Below are 17,252 nucleotides of genomic sequence, written 5' to 3' on the forward strand. Positions count from 1 at the left end.
TTGCTGAAAAATGGCTAGCCCAGTTCTATTTTTTAAATAAATACCCAAACAAGGTTTACTTGCTTTATTGGCCCTGCTGGGCTGCAAATCTTTCAAGACGAGGAGAGTTTCATTCGGTTTGCCCAGAAATGGGCTGTACATTTTTAAAACACATCAAACCGGGAATTAGTTTCAATTTTTTCTCATTACAAGATCTTAAATTCCATCGATTTTTATGCATGGACAATTATTTGGATTTTATATTTATATAAAGTATTTTTCAAAATAGTTTGAATGGAATCGATAATTCTGGATTAAAAACAGTTGACCGCACCGAAATATGCAAAATTTTGTATACATTTTAACCATGGCCACAATATGGGGTGTAATGCTAAGAAAAAGAAGATGGGCTCCAAAAAAATTCTTAAGAATTAGCAAATGGGCTGTACATTATTAGAAATAATGGCAGATGGGCTGTATGTTGTTTTCCACATATTTGAGGCTGACTTGTGCGCCTACTACAGGTTGACACGTATGCTTTCATAAAAAAAGGTTGACGCACACGCAACGCCCTGTCAACTTAGTCAACACACGAGAGCAGTGACTGTTGGATGTCCATCCAACGACTGTCGTGCTTCTTAAATCTCTGCTCTTCATGCTCCAGCCGCTCAAACAAGCGCCGGCGGGACTGCCTGCTCCCTCCTCCCGCGGCCGGCTATGCTGCCGCGCAGGCCTCATGGCCCCACCATACTCCCATCACCGGCCTAGCCATCCCTCTACTCACCCACACATGTTGTTATTCTCCGGCGACGGCAGACGAACCAGTAAACCCTCGTACTCCTCCGCATGGGAAACAACTGCCGAGTATTCCCTGGCTCCATGGCGTTCCCTTCCTAGTCCTCGCCGTCGTCCACCACCCTGGTGCTCTCGGCGTGGCCTGGTCAATGTGGTCAATGAACGACATCCATCGGAAGTGCATTGTACATGGAGAGGCTGACAGCTAGGTCCACGGCAGCACTTAAGGAAATGCTTTCTTATTACGTGCAAATTAATGATTCCTCCACCTGACAGCTAGGACCCATAGGAAGTGCCTCCTTATTACGCCCAAAAAAATGAATACCCCCCTGCTAGCTGTGACCCACCATATTGTTGGGCTGACTTGTGGGCCTACTAAGTTGACGGGGATGGAGGGCTTTGTCAACTTAGTAAATACTCTATTGACCGTATGATGTCCATCCAACGGCAATAGTGCTTCTTCAACCTCTAGTCTTCTTGCTCCAGCCGCCCAAAGCAGCGCCGGTCGTGCCGCCTGCTCCTGACTCCCGTGGCCGGCTGTGCTACCACGGAGGCCTCACCGCCCCCATACTACTCCCATCACTGGCTAGGCCATCCCTCCACTCACCCACACCCCCTGTTATTCTGCGGCGACGGTAGCCTCACACCGCAGCCGAACCAGTAATTGCTCGTACTCCTCTTCGCGTGGGCATCCACTACCGTGTCTTTCCCGGCTCCGCGTCATCCCCTTCCTAGGCCTCGCCGTCGTCCACCGCCGTGGTGCTCTCGGCGCGGCATGGTCAATGTGGTCAACAACCGACTTCCATCGGAAGAGTACTGTACGTGGAGAGGCTGATAGCTGGGTCCACGGCAGCCGCAAGGAAGTGCCTCCTTATTACGCGGAAAATAATTATTCCTCCACCTGACAGCGGGGACCCACCGGACGGGCCACCAGTATTTTGCAAAAAAAATCATTTCCCCCTGACTGCTGGGACCCATCGGAAGGGCCACCGTATTTCGTGAAAAAAAGTTCCTCCGGCTGTCAGCTCGGACCCACCGGAAGTGCCTCCTTATTACGCATAAAAAAATGAACACTCCTCCGGCTAGCTGGGACCCACCTTGGTGGGAGGCTGACTTGTGGGCCTACTAAGTTGACGGGGATGAAGTGCTTTGTCAACTTAGTCAATATGAACGATTCTAGCTCCAGTGACCGTACGATGTCCATCCAACGGCCGTAGTGCTTCTTCAACCTCTGGTCTTCTTGCTCCAGCCGCCCAAAGCAGCACCGGTCGTGCCGCATGCTCCTACCTCCTGTGGTCGGCTGTGCTGCCGCAGAGGCCTCATCGCCCCCTACTATTCCCACCGCTGGCTAGGCCTTGCGGCGATGACAGCCCAACACCGCAGCCGAACCAGTGAACCCTCGTACTCCTCTCCGCGCGGGCTTCCACTGCTGCGTCTTCCCCGGCTCCATGTCATCCCCTTCCTAGGCCTCTCCGTCGTCCACCGCCGTGGTGCTCTCCGCGTGGCGTGGTTAACGTGGTCAAGGAACGACTTCCATCGGAAGAGTACTGTATGTGGAGAGGCTGACAGCTGGGTCCATGGCCACAGCCCAGTTTTTTTGTTATTTGCCATGTAAGTCGCTTTGTCAGGCCTGTTGGGCTATAAATCTTTCAAGACGAGGAGAGCTTTCATTTGGCTGGCCGAGAAAATGGCCCATCAGTAATGAGAAATGGGATGTACATTTTTAAAACACATCAAACCGGCAATTAGTTTCAAATATCTTTTTTTCATTTCAAGATTTTAAATTACATTAATTTTTATGTGTGGAGAATTTGTTGGATTTTATATTGACATACATTTATTTTTAAAATCAGTTTGAACGTGAGTCCAAATTTCAGGATTAAAAACAGTTCGGACCGCACCGAAATATGCAAAATTTTGTATAATTTTTTAACCGTGGCCACAATATGGGCTGTAATGCTAACAAAAAGAATATGGGCTCCAAAAAAACCTGAAGAATTAGCAAATGGGCTGTAAATTATTAGAAATAATGGCAGATGGGTTGTATGTTGTTTTCCACAGATTTGAGGCTTTCCTAAAAAAAAGGTTGACGCACAAGCAGTGACTGTTGGATGTCCATCCAACGGTCATCGTGCTTCTTCAATCTCTGCTCTTCCTGCTCCAGCTGCTCAAACAAGCGCCGGCGGGACTGCCTGCTCCCTCCTCCCCGCGGTTGGCTGTGCTGCCGCACAGGTCTCACCGCCCCACCGTACTCCCATCGCTGGCCTAGCCATCCCTCTACTCACCCACACCTGCTGTTATTTTCCGGCGACGGTAGACGAACCAGTAAACCCTCGTACAGTCGTACTCCCCTCCGCATGGGAAACAACTGCCAAGTCTTCCATTCCTCCGTGTCGTCCCCTTCCTAGGCCTCGCCGTCGTCCACCACCGTGGTGCTCTCGGCATGGCGTGGTCAATGTGGTCAACGACCGACTTCCATCGGAAGAGTACTGTGCGTGGAGACGCTAACAGCTGGGTACACGGCCGCAGCAAGGAAGTGCCTCCTTATTACACGCAAAATAATTATTCCTCCACCTGACAGCGGGGACCCACCGGACGGGCCACCGTATTTCGCGAAAAAAATGTTTCCCTCCTGACTGCTGGGACCCATCAGCTACACCTTCGCACACAAGGAAGTGCGTCCGGGTAAAAAAAATGATTCGCCCCCCTGACTGCTGGGACCCACCAGCTACATCTTCGCACGCAAGGAAGTGCGTCCGGGCAAAAAAACGATTCGCCCTGCTGACTATTGGGACCCACCAGCTACATCTTCACAGGCAAGGAAGTGCCTGACAGTCGGGACCCACCTGGTCGAAGCGTACGTAGCGTTGTCATTCTGGTCGTGAACGTGTATGTACATACTGGTCGATGTAGAGGCGTGCATGTGTTGTAGTAGAGGCGCGCACGTGTTGTAGTAGAGGCACGCACGTAGCATGTACACGTACGTACAATGGCGAGGGTGCAAGAAAGAAAATACAGCCACATACGTACATACAGGCAGGGTCTCGAATGCCTACTCGCGCATACGTAGGGCGAGGGCTCGTGTACATGGCTGGGTCAGAACGGAGAAACAGCGTCGTTGTTGTGTTCATGGGGAGGCAACGGAATGCGTCGTGTTCATGGGGAGGCAACGGAATGCGTCGTGTTCATCAGGAGGCAACGGAACGCGTGGGAGCCAACCGGCTGGGTCGGAACGGAATGTGTGGTCGTGTTGATCGGGAGGGCTTGTACGGAACAGGCGATGGAAATGAGGCATGGCATACCGCACAACAGCGGAAATGGCCTTGTGTTCGACCGGCCACGTTTGAAAGGGATCCTGTTCATCAGGAGGGGTCTGGCATACCGCAAAAAGGAGGAAACGCACCTCCTACGATCGAAACGGGGGTCCTGTTGATTGGGAGGGGTGTGGCGTACCACAAAACGAACGAAACGGACTTGTGTTGGAGCGCTACGATCGAAATGGCGGTCCTATTGATCGGGAGGGGTGTGGTGTACCGCAAAATAGACGAAACGGACCTCCTACGGTCGAAACGGGGGTCCTGTTCATCGGGAGGGGTGTGGCATACCGCAAAACGGGACTCCACGAGATACTGTTCATCTCCACCGTTGACCTCCTCCAGCCTCCACGGGCTACCGTCGACCTCCTCCAACCTCCACGGGCTCATGTTCATCCAGCCTCCACCGCGCGCTACTCCACCGGCTACTGTTCAACCACCCCTCCACGGGCACCCCTCCACCACCTACTATTCATCCAGCCCTCCACACCACGGGGTCCTGTTCAACCACCCCTCCACGGCCACCCCTCCATCATCTACTGTTCATCCAGCCCTCCACACCACGGGGTCCTGTTCATCCAGAGGCAACGCCACTGCTCACTGTTCATCCACCCCCCCCCCCCCGCAACGCTCACTATAAATCCAATCGATCGGCTTCAGTTAGCAGCAGTAGCGAAGGAATCGCTCGATTGAGTTCAGTTAACAGCCATCGATCGATAGCTCAGGTTCAGTAACGCGTGGCCTGCAGTGCAATCGCTCGGGTTCAGTTAGAGCCCAACGCCTCGCTCGGGTTCAGTTAGAGCCAAAGCCTCGCACACACGCGCGTACTTGTACGAGAGAAAGACGCATCGCTCGGCCCTCGACCTCCCACCGTAAGCGGCAACTCCCCAAAATTTTCCTCCCCCTCACTTATACCACGGTTTTTTCCGTCATGGACGGCCCAAAGAATGTCATGCAGCTGCGTCTGCAGCCCGCCCGGGACGAAAAGCCCATTTTCTGTCATGATTTTTTCTCATAGAAGTAGGAGCCTACCGCATCTATGATGATACCAGGTTTTGTCACAATTATCATCATAGAAGTGTCATATGTATGACGAAAAAAATCGTTCGGCCCAAAATGTCACGGATGTGTCTTTTTTTGTAGTGAGGCAGGAGAACGCGGCACGGCCGGCGCTGGTTTGGGCGGCTGGAGCAAGAAGACTAGAGGTGGAAGAAGCACTACGGCCGTTGGATGGACATCATACGGTCACTGGAGCTAGAATCATTCATATTGACTAAGTTGACAAAGCCCTCTGTCCCCGTCAACTTAGTAGGCCCACAAGTTAGCCTCCCACGCAGGGGGAGTATTGATTTTTTATGCGTAATAAGGAGGCTGGTGGGTCCGACCTGTCATCGGGGGGAACCTTTTTCATGAAATATAGAGGACCTTCCGGTGGGTCCCAAATGTCAGGTGGAGGAATCATTATTTTGCGCGTAATAAGGAGGCATTTCCTTATGTGCGGCCGTGGACCCAGCTGTCAACCTCTCCACGTATAGTCCACTTCCGATGGATCTCATTCGTTGACCATGTTGACCACGCCGCGCCGAGAGCACCAGGGCGGTGGACGACGGCGAGGCCTACGAAGGGAATGACACAGAGCCGAGGAAGACACGGCAGTGGCTGCTCATGTGGTGGGGAGTACGAGGGTTGACTGGTTCGGCTGTCGTCGCCGGAAAACAACAGGAGGTGTGGGTGAGTAGAGGAATAGACAGGCCATGGATGCGAGTATGGTGGGGCCGTGAGGCCTGCCCGGCAGCATAGCCGGCCACGGGAGGCGGGAGCAGGCGGTTCCGCCGGTGCTGGTTTGGGCGGCTGGAGCAGGAAGATCAGAGACTGAAGAAGCATGATTGTCGTTAGATTGGCATCTAATGGTCTGACGCTGGTAGAGTCGATTGTTGACTAAGTTTCTTTTTTTTAGAAACCTTGTGTACGCATGAACTTAGTAGGCCCACAAGTCAGCCTCCAAATCTGTGGCAGACAACATAGAGCCCATTTGCTAAGAAAGATTATAATTTGCAGCCCATTTGCTAATTCTTAAGTAATTTATTATAGCCAATTTTCTACCCAAGACCACAGTCAACAAGTTCAACCTTATTCTGCATATTTTAGTGGAGTCTGGACTGTTGTAATCCCGAAATGATAAACATTTTTTTTAAGAACTTATTGATTTGCCAAAAAATCGTTTTGTTTTTGTAAGCAAATAAGACGTGGGATAATTGAGTTGGTTTAAGGGAAAACCAGTGATAAAAAATCAGCGACGGGAGGGAAAACAACAACAAAAATAAGGATGTAAATATGAAAACGGAACTTTATGTATTTTCAATATAATGATACGTGTATATGAACTAGTAAAACTATAGGTAGAGATTAGAAAACGGATGTAGGACATGGTGTTTCAAGAGGAAAATAGAACTGGGCTGTGTGTTTGATTCAGTAAAACAACTACCTACGAATGTTGTAAGACAAAATATAACTAACGCTGGTGGGCCAGAGGCCAGTAGATACCTGCTGGATCTTTGTGCCCCGTTGTCGTTATGGGCTAGGCTTGTTAAAAACAAAACCTAGCCTGGCCAGTGTACAGCCCAGTTGAAACTTGCACGGCCTGAAAAACAATATACCTGCTCAATAAATGAGAGAATTCTGCAAGTACAAACTGATAACTGGGATGCAGCAGGTATATTGTTTTTTCATCATGATAATAAGTGCATGCACTTGTTTCGAAAAATGTGGTGAACTATGAATTCGAATGACAGGTGCATATGCTACCCATCAAATAAAAATCAGGTGCCTGAATATTCGTTTCAAACAAATGATTCAGCTTTATATCCACATCAACCCTCGGCATGATGGTTGGAAGCAAATTCCAGGTTCATACCGAAAGATCGTTAACAACAATACCAACTTGCAGAGGACAAGGTAGTACAAGTACCAATACCAAACTAACTTATAATCTTTTTACTCCTGGCCCTAGTGTTCGTTTGGTAGAAAATCTTGCAGAGGACTAGCTCCCGCTCCTTCTCTTACTCTAGGTCCCCGAGGTGGTACTGGTGCATCACCCAGTTGGTCCTCCGCTGGTCGAAGTTCTTGTTGGTGTGTAGCACCAGAACCTTTTTGCTGCCCGTCTGCCGGCCGTTGACCATCACCGGCAAGGTATTGCCGGTCTTGTGCCACATCGCGTGCATGCCGCACTCCGACTGTATCTTGCGACGCATCCACATGCCCCTTTTGAACGCCCTGGAATTGCGCTGGAAGATATGCTTTCTTAGGCCACTCAGTGTGTACCTGCAGTAATGTTGAATACATGTTTTAGTGTACGTAGTTGTCATTTTCATAACATCTTTGCCATGTTGTAGACACTTGTTTCACTTTTTATTAACTATCAAATTGTAATTGCTTCACTAGGTCTGCGTCTGAAAAGAAAAATAGAGCAATAAACAAAGGAATATGTTTGTGCAAGTAGACAGCCGATCGGTGTCTTAGCTGGAAGTTTCTCAGGATGGGTGTAGCATATGTCATGCTCGCTGTCGATGGTTGGTATGAACAAATCGATGAGGGTGAGTTCTCGCGCTGTCACCACTCACTTTGGCCTCAAGGTGCTCGATCAGCTCCTGATCCGTGGGATCAAACTTGACGCCAGCCGGCAGCACCGGCCAATCCTTCTTGGACTTCCACCGGTTAATTCCAGTTATATGGTACTCAATGTATGATTAGTCGACTGTTTTAAGTGAATGATGAAAGATTTCGACAGATAAGTGGTACTCTAGATCTGAAGTCCACAATACCTGAACACACCGCGGGGTTTCTTGTGTCACCTCACGTGCAGCGTGTTGTCATGTAAATTCAATGTGTGGACATGATGAATAATTTGGCCGACATATACTAGTACTGCTACCGTACTACTTACTAGTCATATTTAGTGTCACATTTTAACCATAGGTTTAACTAACAAGTATGCACTTGAAGCCTAATTTAAATATATATGGCTTCTGCACAGCATCTCCATCATCATTATCAGTACATCCTACGCAGGTGAGTTAGGATGCACTTGATCCCAGAAAGGTATCTATCCTTCAAACTAGAGGAGTGCTTGAAACTAACAACAGTACATAATATCCAACAAAAGAGGGTCGTGCTACAGCAGCAGAATACATGGCTCAGTCTAGATATCAGTACGAATCAAGTTTGCATATTTGTTGTTGGCATGAACCACATCGCCGCATGTCAGGTTTGCAAAAGCCATCCATCGCATGGAAGCTTGATGCCTTTCACACACTGAAGATTATCTGGCAACAAGCTGTGTCGACGAATCTCTGGATATGGTGATTCATGAAACCCATGGTATGATGTGTAAACACAGTGCCCCCTGGCGAATGGAAGTTGCATAACACGGTAATCGTCGCCCGTGATATGATCGATGATTGGTTGGATGATCGGATAATTGAGCCCAAGGAACATGGAGTGGTTGCCGAGGCTGTAAACCCGCCTCCAGCTGAATACGCTTGGCCCAATGGAGTTGGGATATTTCTTGAACACGAAGCAGCCATAGCCATCAATGTCACGAACACCCAGGCATTGTACTGCATGTGGTTTGATGTAATGGTTTGGTCAATTTGGTACGTGCGAATGAGCATCAAATGACCGCCGTCAGCTGAACGAGCGATAACTACCACCCATCGGCTGATATGATTGCAGGTCCTGGAATCATGGAGGCCAGCGCATTGCCTCTGCTGCAATAATTCAAATTGGAGGCCAAAAGGACAAAAATAAACAATCATGTTCAGAGTATGTGTGGAATTAAGATTATTATAACAGTGAGAAATATCATAGATAGAGAATTGCAATGTGGTGGTCATATCATACCCCAAGTAAAAAAATAAGCCAATGGCTTTCATATTCTAGCAATATGTCATGGTTCAAACATCATGTAACAATGAGAGGAAAACAGCCATAATAGGGCCTACTCATATTCTACCATAGCACTTACTACTGTTCTCATATCAACTCTAAGCAATAACATGCGTTGTTATAAAAATCTTGGAAATGAGATAACATATAGCAATCATGAGGTTATGCTCATAATATATATTCTAACAATCATTAGATGCCAATTGTTCCCATATCAACTCTAACAATAATATGTGTGGTCATAAAAATCTAGGAAATGAGAGGAACATATAGCAATGATGTGGTTATAGACATAATATATATTCTAAATTTGTAACAATGAATAGGCAGTCGTATTCATAAGGTAAAGATGAGATGAGATAGAACAATTACACGATGATAGATTCCACCAGTGCGTCGACCGCGTAAACGATGCCATCGTGCACTATAGCATCAGACAGAAGTGTTGCCTCAACAGGATTGACGATGAGCCATGTATGGCGACCGGATTCTAGATAGACTAATCCTATGTTGAGCAAGCCAATGAGCTTGTAATCCATGTAGTCTTCTGATGGTGTGGGCACTTCGCAGATTACAACTTTCAGCAAACATAGGTCGAGCCAAAAGCTTGACGTGTCTCGCACAGGAGTGTCCAGCGGGCCGCGAGGCTCGATGGCGGCGGTATCCAACGATGGAAGGGTGATCTCTCACTGGGTGTAGATATCCACGAGACGCCACAAACTACCGGATTGGTGGATGAGGATGATCCAGTTGGCCTTCATGCCTGCCCAATAGTGGCCGCACATGAAGGATAGGTGGATGGGTAGTGGTACCATGTCGAGGGGCACCACGGAAACCTCCGTAGGATCGCCAAGTCAGTGTCTGGGCCAACTGCGAGGATCGGGCATCAGCAAGCAGGGTGTCTTGAAAAGAGCCAGCCGGTTGCAAACGACTAGACAGTACAAAGACACCAAGCATGCGGCCAAACGGATGGTTTCTGAGTAGGTCCATACGATCCAAGAGAACATCGGGGAGGGAACTCCAATCATGGCTCTGCGTGGTAGTCAGTTTTGCCATAGGTTTTTTAGGGCGCTGAGTGATTGGGGTTTTCGATGCCTGCGAGCCAGCGGGGAAGTGGATTCGGGCGGGTGAGCGAAGAAGATGGTGTGTGTGGCCGAGCAGTGAGCGGGGGGATATGGTACGCACGAGCTACAGGGAAAGATGGCGCGGTCGGGCGAGCAGTGAGCGGGAGAAAATGATGTGTGGCCGACGATGGGGAAGAGAGGAGGAAGAAGAAGAGAGGAGGAAGAAGAGTGAAAGACGGGGAAGAAAGTGCATTAAATTTCAATTCTACTAGTACTACTACCAGGATATACCGTCCTTCGGAGTGTAAATAGTTATGCCAATGACATGTGGGTCTACCTCAAGAGGGCCCATATGTCAGTTAATGGAGAAGAGAGGTGCGTAGGCATATTTGATGAAGCGTGCTCTACTGGACATGATGGCAGTACTGGGTAAGGCTGATTTAGTAACACCAACACGCGTGTGTCCCATCTGCTGCAGCGTGTATTGTCACTTCACTGCGAAGACTAGTTGAATAATTCTCTCTGACCGAGATGGGGAATAATGGATCGTGAAGACTTCCTATCTACAGTATCCCTATGCCTCTATGCTCACTTCACTCATTTTGCTCCGTACATAGTCACTTGTTGAAATCTCTAGAAAGAAAAATACTCTGTATTTGGGAACAGAGGGAGACTTTTACTCCGTATTTGGGAACAGAGGGAGTGTCACCATATGGAGGAAACAGAGGAAGCTTGAAATATGAACATGCCAATTGAAGGGAGTAAAAGCCTCATGCATGCATGCATGCATGCAACATGCAACACTCACATGTACACATGGACGCACGCAACACTCATGCACCCATGCGGCACATAGCACACGACACAACACACACGCTCACGCTCAAGTGCTCTACCTACTCCCTACATCCGTGAAAGACTATACATTTAGAGATTTACACATTGACCAGGGAACAATTAATGCCCAAAAGTAGCAGACTTATGTGTGCATGCGACCATTGAGAGAAGAAGATTAAATGAAAGTTGTTGCATGTTGTAATTAAGGATAGACATGTAGCCTATACCTAGAGCGCAAGTTGGTGCTAGTCAATCAACATCGATTTAGATTAAAGGCTAAATGCATTGGAAGTGTAGATGTACACTCTTTGTTTTTTAGCCGATGTACACTCTTTGTTGGAAGACCAAGGGAGTACACGTGCATGCACTCACATACACAGCCAGGGTGGTTCACACGCAAGGGTTGGACTCCTGTCGCGCCTGCGTAAACTTTTGTTTAATTGATTTCTTTGCTCTGCCAACTGACAGGTTGGACCCAGAAACCAGGTGACAATTTAACCAGTCAACAAAGTGCCACGTCGACTATGTGGCCGGTCAGTAGGGTGCAATACGGTGCTCTACAATTAGCTAGTGATTGTATAATCACCGCAAAACTATATATAGTGACCGTAAAGAGCGTATTGTTACATACGTTGACTGCCAGTGTATTTTTCTCGTTTCAAATTAAGCCATGTTAACCGGAAAGGATGCAGTATGGACTAGTACTAGTACTGCTTTGATGTGTCCCGTCAACTCGCCTAACGAGGAGAAGCTTGCTTACTACGCCTCTCTCTCGCCTACGCGCGCGATGGCTCGGAGGACGAGGAGAGGGTTTTGACTACAATGCCCTCTCCCTCTCCCTCGCCCTCACCCTCACGGTGGATGTGCAGTAGTTCAATCGGTGTCAGATTGCCAGAAGCATATTGTACTGTAGTATCGTCATTGTTGGACCTTCCGAAGAGGCGAACAACCAAGTGCAAGGTTCACATGAGTATGAACTGTTGAACCTCCCGAAGAGGCAAAGAGTCAAGCACAAGGTTTTATAGGAGTTGTCGTCCTAGTAGGAGTATACTACAACTATAGCAAACAATACTACTGTCTAATGCCGCCACGTCACCTGTATCCAAAGTTGTGCCACCTTTTTTTCTCAAAGAGTGTGTTGGAGCCCGTACAACAACCACACAAGTTGCACGTACACATAACACATTTACTAGTAATAAATTCTAAAGGACAAATGACAGTATGCCACACAAGTTCATCTCCAATTCATGTGATAAATTTTTGCACGACTAGTCTACATATATTCACAGCGCTACCGTTCACAATTTACCATACTCCACTTACATGTTATAGATGGGCTACGTGTCCTCCTCCAGGTTCCAGTCCCAGGTGTTCTTCATGGATGGCATGATCCATAACGGTGGGCAACGGGAATCATGGTCGCAGCTTTCTAGTCCGGTTCCACACAATGGAGACGCATCCAAGCTGAAGCGGCATAAATCAGGGATAGCGTGTCCCAGCATGTCGTTCATCCGGTGGTGCACACTGAATACACAACCATGCTTCATGAACGGCAGGCCTTCGGTGTCATGCACGGAAGGTGGCATCCACTTCACAATGGGGTAGCTGTCCCCAATGAAAAATGAGTACTCCCCAAGAGTGTTCCCCGGCACCACATAGAATTACGGGGGTCGAACTCGGCGTCGTTCATTTGGTACACGTGGCATCTCAGATCTGGACACATGGTGACATACATAGTCATGGTCCATGCATAATAATGTTGTGCTCAAATATGGCGGTCAGTAATACTGTGTAGCAAATAGTACTACTCCGGTATAGAGGAAGTAAAATAACCGGCTTATTATATATAGCCAATCTTGGCTACATAGATGAGATAGTAAGACATGGAAAAACAAAAATTGTGGCAGCTAGTGGGTTCAATTCTTCAAGGGCCTAGCTAGCTACTCCAAGGTAAAAAGTACTCCTACTAGTACTAGTAAGTAGTACAACAATGAAAGAGAAGACGAGAGGGTTAAAAAATATAATACTAAATGGAATACCTGGGTAGATGGTGATGGTCCGATCGTGGTAGATTGTGTGATCATGTTGAACATCAGTGGTACCATGGATAACGACTGCTAAGATAGTTGATCCCAATATGCCAAGGTCAGCTACAAGGTTCCAGGTTAGACCAAATCGCGGATGCAAATGCACATCCAGGATCGGCGAACTTATTTTGATCGGGGGATGAGTGGTCCCTGCAAAATAATGGAGTACCGTTAAGGATGCAAATGATGGCTTGTGGTTTTGTGCATTCCGTTTGTAATCTCACATACTGTAGGATGGAAACTAGATGAAACAAGTCCCCTGGCTTGTAACTACGAAGATGCGTTCTAGATGGCGCACGGAGTCTTCGAACATGTAGGGGTACAAATCTGCTGCGGCCAACATGCACCAGCCTCTGCCATTACTGCCTCTTGCATTGATGGCAATCCTTATGTCGAACACCGCGATGAGATAGTAATCGTCGTAGCCGCATCACATTATTGGTGGGTCCGTAATGGCTATCTTCTTCAATGTCATGTAGGCATCATCATACATATTCAAGACCAGCCAGTCCGGAAGGCTGATCCCAATGGTGGAGAAGGGGTCTACGAGAATGGTCGCACTGCTGTGGTTGTTGTGCAAAATGATGGTGGTATCCGGCTGGAGGTATGCAAGCCAATCTTCGTTGGCACCGATCCAGACCTATATATAAGATGGTGGGCAGCGGAGAAATTACGGGATGGAAATGGAATAACTAAGTACTACCTGATCAAACTCCATGATTGGCCAGCTCATCGGACAAAATCCAACTACCTCTCAACATTGTCAACTCTAGCGGAGTCAATGTGCACCCATGGCCAGGGAGTGGTGGACTGTTCGAAGGATTGTCCCATAGAAGAACCTTCTCCTCGAGGACACATGGAATACCAACAAGCATGGCCTTTTCCCAAGCATGTTTAAGCACCGTCTTGAAAAAGTTGGAGCAGGAAGCACCGACTCTTGTGGCGGTGAGGACGTCGGAGCGGCGTGCGATTTCTCCCAGAGGATCATCGTCCAAGGCCTCCCAGCCCCGACGAGGAGGAGAACCGCCTAGCGAATCCATGAGACCAGCGACGAACTACCTTCTCTTCAGGGAAAGGGGAACTGGCGAGGAGGAGATAGGAGCGTAGTAACCGCAGGGCCTCGTCCCTTCCAACTGAAGCTCCTCGATCGTTCCTCAGTGAAGGGGTGAGGCTATTATTTACTATGTACTCGTACTGTAGCAGTACTAGTACTACTTTCTCAACTAGTAGTGCGAGTGTACTGTACTTCTAGTATAGTGCACCAATTTTGAACTCTTGAATCTCAGGGCCAAGGAGCTACAGTTGGAAGTGGAGGGTACTACTGTTCTCTAGAACCATCGTTGTACTATCAATGCAGGGAAAGTACACCTGCGTAGTGGGTACTCTCAGTGCTTTATTTAAGCGCGTAGCTGGCCTACTCAGCGACGGTTACTGCGGGGGTAGAACATTTGAGTTATTTGATACAACGAGACTAGGCTTTTCGCTTCCATTTGTGGAGGTGTAATGGATCTTGTCGAACTTTGTTAGTAGTTCCTTATTTATGAATGAGATGAGGCAAAGCTTTTGCCTCCGTTTCAAAAAAAACACGTCAAGAGGAATTTCTTTTATAGAGCCGATAATGGAGTGAAGTCCATGCGTGCAACGCCACAAGCTACAGAGTAGTAGAGTACCAGTAGCACTTTACGTATAGAGCCATATTGCACAGTTCCCAATGCCGCACCAAGCTTTTCCGGCTCCTCAGGCTTAATTGGGAGGTGCTAGTTTAAATATGCTACTAGCGGACGAGGAAGCTGCAAGCGAGGTACGTCTAGGGAGAGCACGCGAGCCACGAGATGATGGGAAGGAAAACCCGTTCACGTGGCTAGGCTATCCAGTGCACCCAGATTGTGGTGCGGCACGTCCGTTCGACTTCAAAACTCAAACTACCCATGTATAAAATACTGGCTCGCAGCAAAGTTACTATTTAAATAAAGGACTGTGCTAATGTCCAGTCGACTGGACGTTAAGTAACAGATTCGCACGATCGTAACCCAGCTTCCTCTCGCGACCCCCACGCTTGATTCCATCAATTTTTTTCTTCTTTCGAAGACCGTATACGCCAGTAGTAAATTGCTAGTTGTTTTCCTGGTTTTTTGGCTACACAATCTGAAAAGAAAAGAAATGTGCTAGAAATGGGACTTGAACCCAGGCCTATTCATTAGATTTTGAGCCCAATAACCAGCTAAGCCACCTTTAATTGTTGTCTATTGTATATAAACAAGGTATTTGAACCTTTCTTTTTTTGTCATATCAGTGATAATATTTTTTTTGCTTGGTAACTTTGGCATGACCAGCATGATAACTATGACTTGAGCAACATGATAACTATACTATGATAAGCCTGATAACTAAAATATGAGAAGGTTAATGACTATACCATGAGAAGCACGATAACTTTAGCATGGGGTAGGGGTAACTTCACACTGGGGTGTATTTCGACAAAAAAGTTATCGGGACATGTTTCAGTAATGTTTTTCATATGGGTAAAAAGTTATGAAATGTGTTGTATGTAAATTATTGGGTGTCTAGTACGTAAATTACTATGCTATTTGCACTAGGTTATCGGGGCATATTTCTAGAACTTTTCGCCCAAGGTGAAAAGTTACCAATGCATTCATATGTAAGTTATCAGGTTAATTGTACGTAAGTTATCATCTTATTTACACAGAAAAGCTACCAAGATATATTTTAACAAATTTTTCACCTCAGCTGGTCAAAAAAGTGGTATTTTATTTGAACTTGTCAGGAGCCAAGTAGTGGGTGAGTTGGCTAGTGTGTTAAGCTCTCAATAATGAAGTCTTCAGTTCAGTTATCAGCTTTATCATGAATTTTTAGGCTATAAAATTACAATATGGAAACTACTACCATCAAGATTTGTTTCCAACATCTTTTTCTCCTCAAAATTATCAGCCTACGATGTGTGATTATCAAGCTATTCGCACAAAAAATAACCGAGGGGTATTTCATCAACGTGCCTCCCTCCACCCAGTCACCAAATTTACCAAGACCTAGGTACATAAGTTATCAGGTCAGCGATGTGTGATTTACTGTGATATTCACATAAAAGTTATTGGAGGTATATTTCATCACCTCTATTCGCAAAAGTTATCAGGACAGGGTTGCATAAGTTATGAGGTCTCCAATGTATGAGTTACCATGATATTCACACCAAAAGTTGCCGGGGGATGTTTCATCAACACCAACCCCTATGCAAATGTTATCAGGAATGAGTTATATAAGTTATCGGGTCTGTGATATGCGAGTTATCAGGTGTATGATGTGTGAGTTACCATGCTATTCACACAAAAAGGTACCGAGTGGATGTTTCATCAACTCCCCCCTCATCCCCACCCCCGCACGAAAATTAATAGGGTGTTATCAACTTGAGACTCATGAAACTAGATATCATGATGATTGTACGTGAGTTATTGGAGAAATCCGAAGAAAAAGAACAAGCAATTTTTTTATTTCTTTTCTCATATAGTAGTAAAAAGGTTCAAATACCTCATTCTGTTTTTATAGACAACAACCAATCCTAGTTGTTGTAATGGTAAGGATGAGTGTATAAACACAACAGGTGTTGGGTTCAAATCCTACACCTAGCACTTATATTTTTTTAGTGCTGAAGGAAAAATAGGCAGGCAGGAGCAACAGCATCGGAAAGAAAGATCGAAGGAAAAAAAGCAGGCGGGCGGGCGATAGGATCAGAAAGAAAGATTGAAGGGAAAAAAGCAAGCGGGAGCAGGAGCAGTCGTAAAGAATGATCGAAGGTAAAAAACATGCGGGAGCGATCGTACGTGCCTATCGCTAACTGTCAGTCGGCAGGAAAATAGCTTTTCCGTTAAAAAAAGGTCGTCGTGCGTTCGGCTAGGATCGAACCCACAAAACGAGGTATACACTCCCGCGACCACTAGTAGTACTCGTTGGAGTACAACGCAACCTAGAATCGCCTTTTGTCGCTAGTAGTACATTGTTCCTTACAAGAAACCACTAATAATGCCAAGAAACTACTACCACTTGCATGTGTGGCAGACTTAAGATAAGACTACCTTATCAACCATTGTACATGCCCTTACCAACCAGCCCTACCAAGAAACAACTACTCTACAAAGTGTCGTTATAGGCATGTTTCAACCCATGTCGCCCCTTAAGTCAATGCCTTCTATTCGACCGGCAAGTTCGGCGTTATGACT

The sequence above is a fragment of the Triticum aestivum genome, chromosome 1B, assembly GCF_018294505.1.
Source record: "Triticum aestivum cultivar Chinese Spring chromosome 1B, IWGSC CS RefSeq v2.1, whole genome shotgun sequence".
Lineage (NCBI taxonomy): Eukaryota > Viridiplantae > Streptophyta > Magnoliopsida > Poales > Poaceae > Triticum > Triticum aestivum.